Here is a 14,846-nt window from a genome sequence, read left to right on the forward strand (position 1 = left end):
TTAGGAGAAGGGCCAGAGAACAGGAATCACTTAAGGTGTGGGGGCCAGGGGAGGACGAGGAAGTGGAGGAGACCACAGTCCGAAAGTCAAGACAGGGAAATCTTGCAGCTCCAAGAACAGGGATGGGGCTCTATCCCAGAAGCCTGTCCAGGTTTGATGCATGAGATGGCACGAACTGGGCTCATAACTAGCCAGGCCACAGCAGCACGATAGTTAAAAACGTGCTGGGGGACCTTTCTCAACAAGGTTCCCCTTTCCCAGATGCTTTAAGAGGTAAGGGGGGTGGGGCTCGGGGCCGGGCCACCAATCACAGCCTCCGCTCTACTTTGAATCTGGGTTGGCGGGCGCGGGCTGCGGGCCGCCAGGTGTGCTGGGGCCCTCTTTGTCCCCACTTCGTCTGCCCAGGCACGTCGCACTCCACCCCACCCTTCAAGAGGCCCGGGGCCCCATCCTGCTCGTTCCCCTGTCTCCAAGTACTCCTTCCCATCCCCCACCCTCCGTAGGAAACTCATGCTGAATTCGGGTTGGGGTTCCTTGCAGGGCTGGTGACTGACCAAGTCCTCTAGATTCCAGCCTTGCGCAGGTATCATAATCCACTAGAGACAGGTCGTTCCTCCGCAGCTGGCCACCGAGGGCCTCACGGTGCAGGGGTGGAGGTCAGTAGGGGAGGTACTCGAACAAAAATCCTTGAGGAAGGCAGGGAGACTGCCCAACTTGTTAGATCCCACAGTGAAATGAGACAACTGACTCTCAGAAATTGTCCTCTGAACGCCACACGGTCTCTGGTGGGAGTATGTGTGTAAATATTTGTATAAAAAAAGGAATTTGTAAACCCCAAGGGAGGGCTACCCTATGCATAAGATGTGTGTGCCCAAGTGACCGCAGGCAAGCCTCTTAAGGATGTGTGTCCCCTCCCGCCCCTGTGAGACAGATAATGCGGGCTTGTGTTCCAGGCTGCTGGGAAAATTAAGTGGGATCCTGAGGAGGAAGCTCTGTGAAAGAAAGCCTGCATGTATTCAAGAATGAAGTACGTTATCAGAGCCCAGTGCATGCTAGGAGCCAGAGCCCAGCAGCCACCCAGTCTGGGCCTCAGAGCCTGACCCATCCCAGAGGGAGAGGGTGCCAGGCCTTATCAGAGAAGTCAGTAAATCCTCAGCCAAGTCCCATGAAGCCTTGAGCCCTCAACCCCAACAGAAAGAAGTCAAGAGTTGGGATTCCTGTTCTCACACCATTTTCAAGCTGTCTGGGTTAGGTGGGGCAGAGGAAATGGGGCTACTTTAGCCCTGAGGGTGTTTGGCTCCTCTCCCAGGTAACCTGAGGACAGGCCTGGAGGCTGCATGCTTCTTGCCCCTAGCCCATGCCCAGCCCTCTTCTTCCCCTACTCCAGGCTCTGGCAGAAACACACCTCAGGCCCTGTAATTTGCCTCCCTAAGCTTCTCAAACCTGTCTTCTCTCAGGTACCACCGTGATTGTTGTGGGAACAGTCCTCCGCCACTGCCTGATCCACGCTGTAGTCAGGATAAAGTGAGACTAGATTTTTTGTTTGTTTGTTTGTTTGTTTTTTGTTCTCAAGACAGGGTTTCTCTGTAGCTTTGGAGCCTATCCTGGAACTAGCTCTTGTAGACCAGGCTGGCCTTGAACTCACAGAGATTCACCTGCCTCTGCCTCCTGTGTGCTGGGATTAAAGGCGTGCACCACCATTGCCCGGCAAGACTAGATCTTGTTCATTCTCTGATAAAACGCTCTAGAGCTGCGTTCTGGGGGGGCACTCCTGTGATCCCAGAATTTAGGAGGTAGAGACAGGAAGACTAGGAAGGAGTTCAGGACCATCCTTGAAGCCAGCATTGACTGACTACAGAAGACTGTTGGAAAACCAAAAATTCGCCAGGCACTGGTAGCACACGCCTTTAATCCCAGCACTCGGGAGGCAGATGCAGGTGGGATCTCTGTGAATTCAAGACCAGCTTGGGCTACAGAGTGAGTACCAGGACAGGCTTCAAAGTTACACAGAGAAATCCTGTCTTAGGGGGAAAAAATCAGTCCACAAATCTGTCAATTCCTCTAATCTGTAGGTGTATGCTTCCTTCGGTCTCCGAGCCATCTTTTCCCGGCCGGTCCCCTCTTCCGCCTTCCTTCTGGGTCCCAGCGCCTGTTACAAATTTGAGATTAGTGCATATTTAGAAATGGTCTGGTACAGTAAGGTTTTTGACAGGAGGCTGGGTTGAACGAATTTTCCAGTGCTCACCCGCCCCCTGGTGGTCATCACGAGCATTCCAGGCTTTAGCAATCTTCAGAAGGAGGTGGCAGAAGAGAGCTTCGGAGCTAGGTAGGAGGCTACCCATTGCAAACTATAACTCAAGAGGAGGGGGATCCCAGAGCTGTGGCCCTCCAGGAACTTGGAGGAGCAGAGCTTTTCAGCTCCTTCTCACAGAGATCCCTTTTGCCGTGAGTGTGTGTGAGCGCGCGTGCACATGCTCATGCCCGTATGTACTTGTTAGTTGTGAACTGCTCCCCGTGCTCAGGAGGCCAAGTGTTCAACTGTGTCTGCACAGAACAGATGGCAGCAGCAGATTCTGCCTTCCGAAGATGTTCATGTGGGTGGAGCTATGTGTGATCCAGCCTGCATTCATGTGTCTGTCCCCAGCCTGTGAGACTGTTACCAGGAACCCACCCGGGTCTGAGAACGCTGAGGCTCAGTCTGCAAGCCTGTCACTGGAACAGATCCAACTGTCACTGGTTCTAGGTGTCTGGGGTCTAGAAGGGCTGACTCCGAAGTCCAAAATCTTGCGCACATCCTGCTGGTGCTGGCTGGCGGGAGACTGGTATCTCCCTTTCCCTCATTCAGAATGTGGTTACTGTGTTGGTGTGACTGGCCTGTCATTGTTTACAGTCTGCTCTTCCTGACCACCTGCTGGGCATGCTCCCATTCAAGTCCCATGTCCTTAGTTATGAGTTTAGACATTTGCCCAGTCTTCTGTTATTCTGTCTTCCTGTGGTTGACTGTAGGCTGCCATGAAGGTAAGGGAGGAGGTTCTGAGAGCGGTGTGATTCAGTCAAGGAATTCAACTGCTTTTAGTCTGTTGCTTCAATTGCTAGATGGGGGGAAATCCGAGCACATCCCTCCTGGAGGTTGAGCCAGGTGTCCTGGCAGATGCTATAGTCTCAGCACTTGGGAGGCTGGGGTAGTAGAATCTTGAATCCAAGGCCAGCCTGGGCTATAAAGTGAATTCCAGGCCAGGGCAGCCTAGGCCACAGCATGAGACCCTATTTTTAGAAAAAGAAAAGAAAGAGCCTAGCCTGGTGGTGCAGGCTAGTAATCCTAGCTACTTGGAAATCTGAGGCAGGAGTATTGCAAATTCAAGGCCTGGTTTGTGTGTGTGTGTGTGTGTGTGTGTGTGTGTATGTTGTCTGTCTGTCTGTCTGTCTGTGTGTGTGTGTGTGTCTGTGTGTGTGTGTGTGTGGCAGGAGTGGCACACACCTTTAGTCCCAGCACTTGGGAAGTAGAGGCAGGTGGATATCTGTGAGTATGCTTGCCTATGTGCAAGGCTCTGGGTCTAATATATCCAAAAGATGTAGATATATAGATATACGAAACAGGAAATAAAAATGAAGGATGAAAACCTTAGGTTGAGTATGGCCATTCTGGAGTATTTAGCTTCTCACTGGACTCACTGGACTCTATTTCCACCCCATGTCTGTGTCTTGTGACCATGGCCACATACGAGGCACTGGCAGCAGCTTCCCTGGTCTGTGAATAATGAACAGCCTGAGCTGCTGCCTTATCTACTTCATGCATACACCAAAGACACAGACTTGATTTCCTAATATCCAAACCGAAACACTTGTTCTGAGAGGTACCCAGGGGAGTGAAGTTCTCTCCAGCTTCTATCCTTGGCATATGTGGCCACCTGGGGGAGCCCTCTGTCCCCTTCAGCCAGGGGAGTGGGATGGGGTATGTAGAAACAGGAGCCTATATGTTGCCAGCCCCCACCCTTAGGACACTTGATTCTGAACAAAGATACCTAGGGTGGACTAGAGCTAGGGAAGCTGACTTCCTTAGGGTCCATGGCATCAGGAAGAACATGCACCAAGCACTTCCACATGTGTCTACCAGCTGCTCAGGAAGAGTAACTCACTGAGACCTGAGAGTGGGTCCCCTGGCTTCCTAAAGCCCCATGAAGCTCGGGGCTCAACTCTGGCTCTTTGGCCTTGTACTGCCACTAAGATGGGTAGAGGAACCACTAGCTCCTGTCTCAAGAAAAAGGGTAGAGACCTGGGTATAAAGCTCACTGGGTCTGGGTTTGATCCTCTAGCACATCAACCTGGGCATGGTAGAACAGGCCTACCATCTCAGAACTCAGGAAGTGGTGGCAGGAAAATCCTAAATTTAAAGGCATCCTCAGCTACAGAGTGAGTATGAGGTCAGCTTAGAACACACGAGACCCTGTCTCAAGAAACCAGGGCTGGGCCAGGCAGTGGTGGTGCACACCTTTAATCCCAGCGGATTAAAAGGGAGGCAGAAATAGGTGGATCTATGTGAATTTGAGTCCAGCCTGGTCTACTGAGCAAGTTCCAGGACAGCTAGGGCTGTTACACAGAGAAAACCTGTCTTGAAAAACAAAACAAACAAACAAACCACACACACACACACAAAATAAAACCGACACAAAAAAACAAAAAAAACAAAGGCTGATGAGATGGATGGATGGCTCAGTGGTTAAGAGCACTGGCTGCTCTTCCAGGGGACCCAGGTTCAATCCCCAGCACCCACATGGCAGCTCACAACTGTGTGTAGTTCTAGTTCCAGGAGATCCAACACCCTCATAGAGACATACATACAGGCAAAGCACCAATGCACAGAGAGAGAGAGAGGGAGGGGGGAGGGAGGGAGGGAGGGAGGGAGGGAGGGAGGGAGAGGGAGAGGGAGAGGAACTCAAGTCTAAAGATCTGTAGAGGGCTTGCCTAGCACGTACAAGGTTCTGGGTTCCGTTCCAAACACCATAAAAAAGAAAAGACAAAAGGCCCAGGTATTCCAAAAATGGAGAGCAAGAAGTAGAGATTGTGTTGCGGCTGGATGTCCCCTTCAGGAGGGTGGCTGAGGAAAGGTGCTGAGACCGAGGGTGGTACCTCATATTACTCAACAAAAGAGGGATCTGGATGGCTGCAGACTGACCACGGGCAGACGGTCTGGGGGTTGGAGTCAGTTGCCCTTCAAGTGGGGATGGTGGAGGGCAGGAGCCCTGCCGGGAGGGGTCTATTACAAACGGCCGTCTCCACTGGGGTTCTGAAGACTGCAGGCATAGACCCAGGAGTGATAGATGAAATGTCTTGGGTTCCTTCTAACAGGCAGAGGGAGCTCGGGTCCCTCCTTCCTCCCATCTGCCATGGAGCTGATCCACCTGCTCATACACACTCCCAGATTTCTGCTGAGGTTCCTCTGCACAGGAGCCCTGAAGCCATCTCTTCCTCAATCAGCTTGGTAAGGCGCTACCTCTGCAAGCACGGAACAAAAGTGGTGTTGGCTGTCACTTGGGAGGCCCTCCTCGGGCCCAGTTTGCCTCTAAAGCAGGGGTGGGAGAGTGGGGGGAGGGGGAGCAGATGGCATCCCTGGCTGCACCACAGTAAACCCCAGGGGAGCCCCTTGCTCCTCCTCAGCCCCCAGCCCCACCCTTGGTCTTCCTACTAACCCTTTAGGAAGCAGTGAACTGAAAGAGAAGACATCTGGGGCTCCCCAGGGCCTTAGTGGCCCAGCTGCTTGCCAGCCAGGCCGCCGTGGTGCTGGTGTCACCCTGTCTGGCATCTTTGACACAGAGTCCTACGTTTAGGTCCCTACTACTCCAGGATATTTCCGGGGGGGGGGGGGGAGACACGGGCTGTTGACCTAGCCTTTAACTACCCTGCCTGTTCCCATTAGTGAAGGTGCCAGCTAGCTCCACCCCAGACTAAAAGCATTTCTCTCAGGCTCTGGGAGACTGCCAGGATGGCAGTCTATAGGATGACATGGGACCATGTGAACTTCAGTCAGCAGGGAATCTTCCTGAATTCAAAAAGTAGACCTGCTCCCTGAAGGTCAGTGCCTCTCCAGGTGCCCAGCCCACTACTGTCCAAGGAAACTCTGGTATCAAGTCGGTCATTGGGCACTTGTTTGGACATGTGGGTGTGGCTGGACCTTGTCGAAAGGAACTCACTGATTTACATACGAAGCATATTTGCATTTCACACCCAGGCTCTCAACTTGATGGTCCCACCCAGCCCAGCTCAGTCCACGCGACAGCTCTTTCAGAAGGGGAAAAGCTACACACTATCAAACCTGGGACCCCTCAGCGCAGTGAGCGCCTGAGGTCACCCAGACAGCTAGGACAGACCAGAGCCTGAACTCGACCTTGGGAGTTCACTTGGGGCCTTTTCAGAATCCAGGTGGCCTGCCTCTTGGGAGCGCAGATGTTGGGGAGTCAGGAAAGAAACATGTAGTCCTCTGAACTGCATGTAGTTAGTTCCCTGAGCACAGAAGCCGGGGAAAGATGTGACAGCTAGAAAGACAGCAGAGGGACCAGGGTATGGAAGTGACACCTATAATCTAGGTGTGGGCTCTGCTTTAGGTAACACAGGTGGCCATCAGTGTGGGGGTTGAGTTGGTGTGTTTGCAGAACTGGATTGAACCAGTCATCCTCCCCCAGGGCAGACTTTGGTCCAAAGGGGCATTGGTGGGAGCTTAGAGACCAGGAATGCTGTCCTCATGGGGCCTCTCTTCAAAGCCTTCTTCACTGCCCTGGACTGACTTGTAGGTTTCAGTTGGTGATGTTCTGCTCTCCCTATGCCCCCATCTCCACACCCGCCACCAGGACCCTGCCTGAGGCTCCCACCAGGCTTGGACTGAGGTTTGCTGGTTTTCCAGGGAAGTTCAGCTTCTCTGGCCAGAGGTCACAAGTCCCTCCCAGGAAGACTGTCCCCCGTCCTTGGCCGGCAAATTCAAGTTATCCTGTGGGGCTCTTGAGTCTCTTCAAGAAAGCTTTAGGGTCTGAACTACAAGCTCTGAGCAAGAGTGAGACATAAGAATTGAACTCCTAACTGCAGGGGAAACAAGAGTCCCAGGCCAGGTGTGATGGCTCCCAATCACTGGTGGGGGTTGTTCCTTTCCTAGCTTTCAGGAGTCAGTCAACACTGACCTGGAGCCATGTGTTCACAGCTACACCACACCCCTGCAACTAGGTTGGAGGACAATCACTGCTCTGAGAGCCCTGGTACCCTAAGGGGCCTCCAACAACCAAGGTCAGGTACCTAATGATTATCCAATTAGGGTCACAGTTTAGGAGGTGGGAAGAACCCTTAAGCTAGGCCTTGCTTGCTGAGGAGGTTAAGGAAGAGCATATCCTGGCTTTCTTTGCCCTCAACTAGAGTCTTAGCACCTTTAAAGCATCCACACAGAAAAGCCTGGGGCTGCTCATTTCTCATTCTGGGCCTCTGAGATGACCCAGACAGCCTGAGCCCTCAAAGACAGCTTTAGTTGAGACTGAATGTTCACAGGGTATGCTACCAAATACCGAGAATTCCAGCACCAAGGAGATGGAGGAGGCAGGAGTGTCCTGGTTCACAGCCATCCTCCCACCATATAACAATTAAGTCTGAGGTCAACCTGGGCTACTCCTTTAATCCTGTGAGCACCGAGTTCAAGGCCAGTTTAGTCTCCCTAGTAAGTTACAGGCCAGCAAGGGCCACATAAATGAACAAGGGCTGGAGAGGTGGTTCAGAGAGCACTTACTGATCTCGTAGAAGACCTAGGTTCAGTTTCTTGTTCCTATAGAAGTGATTCAAAACCTCCTATAACTCCAGTTTTAGGGTCTCCTATGCCCTCTGACCTTTGAGAGCACCTGTACACACATGGTGCACATAAACTCAAAAATACATATACACGGGGGCTGGAGATATGGTCCAGTGGTTAAGAGTACTGACTGTTCTTCCAGAAGACTTGGGTTCAATTCCCAGCAACCACATGGCAGCTAACAGCTGTCTGTAACTCCAGTTCCAGGGGACCCAACACACATGGCAAAACACCAATGTATATAAAAATAAGAATAAGTAAATTTTAAAAATACATATACATGGGGCTGGAGAGACTACTCAGTGATTAAGAGCATTGACCACTCTTTCAGATGACCCTGGTTAAATTCCCAACACCCACATGGCAGTTCACAATTGTCTGTTGATGTGGGATTCTCCTCTGTATGTTGTGATTACCATTAATGAATAAAAAACTGCTTTGGACCTATAGCAGGGCAGAACTTAGCTAGGCGGGAAAACTAAACTGAATGCTGGGAGGAAGAAGGCAGAGTTGGGAGAAGCCATAGAGCCACCGACAGAGACAGACACTATGGAACCTTGCCGGTAAGCCACGAAACTCGTAATAAATAAATAAAATAATGGAAATGGGTTAAATTAAGATGTAAAAGCTAGCCAATAAGAAGTTAGAGCTAATAGGCCAAGCAGTGATTTATTTCGGGAGTCTGGGTGGCCAGGAAATGAACAAGCAGCTTCTTACAACAATCTGTAATCCAAATTCCAATGGATCTAACTCCCACATACAGACACACATGAAGACCAAACACCAATGCACACAAAATAAAATAAAATAAATACATATACACTAAAAGTAATGTCTTACAAGGAAAGCAAAAAAATTAAAGAGACTGTCAGTTAAAGTTGTAGCTGTACCTATGGCCAAGACAACCACAATGCAGTACTGAGAATGAAGCCTCATGGGGCAGGCTGTGGGGAGCACAGGACAGAGTTCCCCCACTTCACTTCTGTGTTGCTCAGGACATACTGACAACTTTGCTTTTGGTCTTGAAGCTTGACCCTTGCTTAGAAGATATATCACAGCCTCTTGTGTCCTGGAACCAGCTCTTGTAGACCAGGCTGGCCTTGAACTCACAGTTACTGAGACGTACTGGGGGAACCTGGAGGCCAGGTCCACTTTTGTATGTAAAATAGGCACCCCAATTTGAGATCTAACACAGGGCCCCACAAATGTGAGGTTTCCAAACTGCTGGTCTTGTCCATTCTCACAGATTTGGATAAAACTAGCTGGACAAAGCCCAGGGAAAGCTCATGCAGTAGGTGACTTCTCAGTGTGAGAAGCAGAAGTGTCTAGGGGAAGCAGAAGGGATGGGAATCCCTGGGGTGTTGGTGGGGAGGGCCAGCCAGAGCCTGGATTAGGTACCAGCCTGACAGGATGGACTGCAAAGGCTTCCTGGACCTGGATCGTGTTTCTGCTGCAGTTTCAAACGATACTCCCTCAGATCAAACCAGGTGGAGATGCTCAGGAGAGGAGCTGCTCCTAAAAGCTCTGCTTTCAAAGGGCTTGGGGCAGGACTGGGGATACTGCTCCCTTCTTGACACTGGAATTGACGGCCTAGCATGTTCAAGGTCATGGATTTTCTACCAAAGACAGAGCCCCCCACATGTCCTAAGCCCAACCAGTAATAATATCAGGCTGGAGACGTAGCCCAACCAACAGAGTGCTTGCTTGCCTAGCATACAACAGTCTATACGCCTGAAGCCCAACACAACATTAGGCGTGGTGTCAAACACCTGAAACATCTGTAATCTCAGCTCTTGAGAGGTAGACACAAGAGGATCCTAAGTTCAAACTCAGCCTCAACTATACAATAAATAGCCGGGCGGTGGTGGCGCACGCCTTTAATCCCAGCACTCGGGAGGCTGAGGCAGGCGGATCTCTGTGAGTTCGAGACCAGCCTGGTCTACAAGAGCTAGTTCCAGGACAGGCTCCAAAGCCACAGAGAAACCCTGTCTCGAAAAACCAAAAAAAAAAAAAAATAAAAAATAAAAAAAAAACAAAAAAACTATACAATAAATATGAGGCCAGGCTAGGCTGGGGTACATGGGACCCAGTCTCAAATAAATAAACAGGGTTTTTTTTTTGTTTGTTTTTATTTTTCAATACAGGGTTTCTTGGGGTTGGAGAGATGGCTCAGCAGTTACGAGCACTGGCTGTTCTTCCAGAGGACCAGGTTTCAATTCCCAATACCTACAGGCTGTCCCTCCTGCCTCTGCCTCCCAAGTGCTGGGATTAAAGATGTGCCCCACCACTGTCAAATGATAAAAATCTTAAAGGCCAGGCGAGGTTGAGCAAGACTTTAGTCCCAGCACTGGGGATGGAAGGTGGGGCAGGTGGACTTTTGTGAGTTCAAGGCCAGTCTGATCTAAATGCTATACTGACCAGTGAGACACTGGCTTTGAGCAGCCAGTGGGGGAGGACACAGTAAATACCAGGACCTGAGATGGCAGATCTCAAGATGAGCAAGATTAGAGTGGCAGGGTGCCTGGGCGCCCACTCTCCTGTACCCAGAGCGGGTACAGGGAGCCTGCAGTGGGCAGTCCCTTCCTGTAGGACGGCAGTCCTGCCAGCCTTGGACTTTGGTGTAACACAGTTGAAGGCTGAAGTTGCAGCAGACCTGGAACAGAAACAACCACATTTTCCACTGAGGCAGCCCCCAACTTCCTATCCCAGGTCTGCTCGCTCAAGAGTCACCCTGTATCCCCTCAGTGGCCAAAAATAGCACCCAAGGCTTTTGAAAAGGAGGGTTCTGTCCTGGGCTGAAAGGGCAAGGGGGCCTGGCAGCCCATTCCTAGGTTTCCCCCGCCCCCCATGATGTCTGGCTGACCTACAGCCTCAGAACACTCCCACCAACATAGGGAGAAGTTGGAGTCACAGCCAAGCAGGGATCACTTCCTCCTGGGGCCACCTGTGAGGGCTCAAAGAAACAAAAAAGAAAGGCTGGGCCTTTATCTGCAGATAGGGCCTGATGGGCAGGGTCACTGTTCCTGTGAGCCAAGGTCACTACAACCATCCAGGGTGCTGCTAATAGTCCTTCTCAGGCCCCTGGGCGCAGCCCTGGCTCTCCAAGGCACCACAAAAGGAAATGTTTGTGTCCTTGGCTAGCAGCTCTGGGCAGTGGGTTGACTACTCCCTCCCGGCTAAGGAGGCTGGACCAAGGAGGAGTCACCCAAATGCCTGTGAAGGGAGGTCAGCCCAGCCTCTGCAAGGCCAGGAGGCAGGAACAGAAGCCAGCCTGGTGGTCTTCCAGTTGCTTCTTTTGTAGAGCCACCCTCGGAAAACCTCCCCCAGTTCCCATGCATGGCAAACTGCTTGGAAATAAGATGTCTGGTCCAAGGGCCAAGGATCCTCCAGCAGCCACCCCAGGTCAGTTATCCGAAGGGTGACATGGAAGATTGTCCCCTGAGGAAACCTTCCATCCAATCACTGCAGCCTCCAGAGGCAGAGCCCAGAGCAATGGTTTATTTCTCAGGGTTTTCACTGGTGCACACACTCCTAGCTACAGCACAGAGAAACACTTCATAAGCTGCCTTCTGGTGGGTGAGGCCAGTCTCCGTCAGGCTGCCTTCCTTCCGGAGTTTTCCATTAAATTATTCTCTCTCTCTCTCTCTCTCTCTCTCTCTCTCTCTCTCTCTCTCTCTCTCTCTTTCTCTCAAAACAAGGCTGCAGAACCCTCAGGAAGTCTGCAGGCACAAGGCGGCATTCATTTTTCAGTAAACAGTCTCATGGCAGGGACCTTTCTTCTTTACATGTGGAAGTTAGAAGCTGCCATGGTGGCACCTTCTAGGTCTCTGTGGTTCACTTTTAGGGGCCAGAGAAACTCCTGTCAGGGATTTCCTGGGCATGGATCCCAGTCCCAGGCAGCAGCTGGGGGAACTGGGGAGGCCTTCACTGCTGTACGGGCCCATAGAAGGTAACTTAACCTAGGCTTTTAAGGAAAGCATGAACCCTAATTTTGTGACCTGAGGCAGGGAGGGAGAATGAGACCACCTAACCTACTTCCCATTTGTCTTTTACTTTGAAATACTATGCAGTCTTTTGTTTATTTACTATATGGCCTTTTTAATTTTTTGAAATACCATGTAGACCAGGATGAACTCAAGCTCACCAAGATCCACCTGCCTGTCTCCCAAGTGCTGAGATTAAAGGTGTGTGTCGTCTCAACTGACCTTCCCACTGGACTCATGAGTCAGGCCTCATGCTTGGCTTTCTGGGGCCCAGCCTGTGCCCACCCCCACCCCCCGTAGATTAAAACAGTAGCAAAACCTACTTGATGCCATGCCTGAGTGACATGGGGACCACAGCCAACTAGAGGTCCCAGATTGGGATACCCAGCACCTGTAACTCCAGTTCCAAGGGATCTGATGCCTTCTTCAAGCCTCCACAAGCACTAGGCATGCCTATGAACATAAAACAATCTAAAATAAGGAGACTGCATTTCAGATGAAGTGACTGACACAGCTTACAGTGGCTCCATCATCCCTGGGATCTAGTCACACAGGAGCTCCAGGATATACTGGGGATATTTGTGAAGGTTCTCAATTACAAGTTGTGTGAAAAGACAGACAGGCATGGTAGCACACACCTTTAAACCCCCTACTGGGGTGGCAGAAGCAGGCAGATCTCTTGAGTTCAAGGCTAGCCTGGTCTACACATTGAGTTCCAGAACAGCCAAACCAAACCAGTTATGCATTTGATTGGTTGTGAGCCCAGCCTTTAACGGCTGAGCCATCCCTCCAGGCCCCAGTTATGCACTTGAGAGGAAAACAGATTTTTAAAAAATATTTATTTATTACGTATACAATATTCTGTCTGTGTGTATGCCTGCATGCCAGAAGAGGGCACCAGACCCTATTACAGATGGCTGTGAGCCACCACGTGGTTGCTGGGAATTGAACTCAGGACCTTTGGAAGAGCAGGCAGTGCTCTTAACCTCTGAGCCATCTCTCCAACCCCCAGATTTTTTTTTTTTTGATACAGGATTTTTCTACATTGCTTCAGCTGTCCTGGAACTTACAAAGATCTACCTACCTCTGCTTCTCAAGAGTTAGAATTAAAGAGACATGTTTCCATGCCCATCTAGGAAACAAAATTCTTGTTATGTGGCTCCAGCAGGTCTCAAGTCCTGGGCTCACAGGGTCCATCAGTCTCCAGGATAGCCAAGACTACAGGCACCCACCATACCACCCTCAAATTCAGGAACTGTTTGCTTTGTTGTTGTTTTGTTTGTCAAGAAAGGGTTTCTCTGTAGTTTTGGAGCCTGTCTGGAACTAACCCTTGTAGACCAGGCTGGCCTCGAGCTCACAAAGATCCGCCTGCCTTTGCCTCCAGAGTTCTGGGATTAAAGGGGTGTGCCACCACCGCCCAGCTTCCAGTTCTCTTCTTATGCTTAGCTATTGTTAGGTATATTTTGGACTATTTCCTGGGTGTGGCGTAAGTCAGCACTTGGGAAGTGGAGACAAGAGGATCACAGAGCTACCTATGAGCTTATTTTCCAAAGAGAACATGGCTCCCTAAAAGTAGCATGGGGCTGTAGTTCAGAACAGACTACAGAGAAAACCAGAGGTATGCCGCATCTCCAGAAGCCCAGAGCTATTGCTCCTCCAGAGCTATTGCTCCTCCAGAGGGATGCTGGTCTGGGATAAACTCAATCTCCGTTGACCCCTAGAGGCTTTTCTCCATTACTGTTCCCTCTGTGGGGACTCCCGTAGATTCTTTCCAGCCTGGATGACAGGGTGAGGCCTGGCAACACTGGTCTCAATTACATCCTCCTCCTCAAGGACACTTTTTGACCTTATAAGGGAGCCCACCTCCTTCACAGGGACATTAGGACACCTTTATTTGCCTATTTACCCACGGGCCACTCTCCATGTCACTGTATGTCCCCTGTGCAAAAAGTTTTGCCCAAAGGAGAAACTTAAATATAATGTAAGACGGGAGTGGCAACACACACCCTTGATTCCTGCACTTGAAAGACACAGGCAGGTGGTCTCTGAATTAGAGGCCAGTCAGGGTTATGTAGAGACCCTGTCTCAAATAATTAAATGGACTCGCACGGGATATGGGAGACAGGTGGTTAGGTTTTGCATATAAACTCGTTAGAAACGATAGCTTCTGTGCTACAAATGGGAGGTTTTCCTAGACACAGAATACAGAGGCAGGGTTTGTCTTGGTGAGACTAGTCAGCTCCCCGAGCCTCGCAAACAGCTCCACACTCAAGATATCAATAGCCAGAAGGTGTAAACACACTTAGGTCGAACACGTCCTCCAAACTAACGCACACGTAAGTAGAAACCCATGAGTTCCTACACTCCGAAGAGGGCAAAGACGACAGTGTGTGCAGATGAGTAGAGTGCAGGCTACTGTACTCGGACACACGGGGAGGGCACGCGCCAGGGTTCCGCACACACCAGGCCGTGCACGCAGAGGCTGGCCCGCAGGCCCATCCCGGAGGCGACACAGGTGCCCACTTTCCCCCGTTTTCGGGCGCCGCGCGCAGCGGCAGAACCTGCAGCCCGCGCAGCCTCAGCACTACGGACTTCGTTATACCGGCTTCCGGGCGTCCATCACACGGAGGCCGCGCACATCGGCCCAGGAAAGACGCCGGAGCACGAAATGGCGGGCAGGGGCGGAGCAGAGAGAAGAGGGGCGCCCATTCTCAACCTCGGGCGGGGCGCGCCTGTTCTGCGCAGGCGTGCGGGCGCCATGCCCCCTCCCTCTGCGCAGGCGCCCGTTTGGGGCGTGCTCTCCTTTGCGCAGGCGCCCATCTCAGCGCGCGTTCCCGCGTTCCCAGTGGCGCGCTGGGACACAAAGGGCTAACGGGAAAGCACGGAACGCGGCCGAGGTCTGTGGAGCGGCTTCAGGTCGTCAGCGACCTGGAGCGGATTCGCGGCGCGGGAGCCGGGCTCGCCGGAACCGCGAGCTTGGTCCCTCCCTCCGCTCCCTTCCCTTCCTCTCACCTCCTTTCCTGTTCTAACGGCCTCGCGGGACG

The 14,846-nt window shown here is 51.5% G+C and overlaps 1 long non-coding RNA gene across 2 annotated transcripts; it reads right to left on the bottom strand.

Moving 5' to 3' along the window:
• Nucleotides 1–1,770: 1,770 nt before the first annotated feature.
• Nucleotides 1,771–14,517, bottom strand: LOC119821114. 2 transcript variants are annotated; one of them, XR_005286579.1, is made up of 3 exons: nt 14,266–14,517; nt 12,126–12,255; nt 1,771–2,149 (listed from the first exon to the last, which is right to left on the bottom strand). It is a non-coding gene; the product is annotated as an uncharacterized LOC119821114 (long non-coding RNA). The 2 variants fall into 2 exon arrangements; XR_005286580.1 differs by lacking the exon at nt 1,771–2,149 and adding an exon at nt 10,340–10,472.
• Between the last annotated feature and the right edge of the window lie 329 nt (nt 14,518–14,846).

This window comes from Arvicola amphibius, chromosome 8 (genome assembly GCF_903992535.2).
Source record: "Arvicola amphibius chromosome 8, mArvAmp1.2, whole genome shotgun sequence".
NCBI classification, from domain to species: Eukaryota; Metazoa; Chordata; class Mammalia; order Rodentia; family Cricetidae; genus Arvicola; species Arvicola amphibius.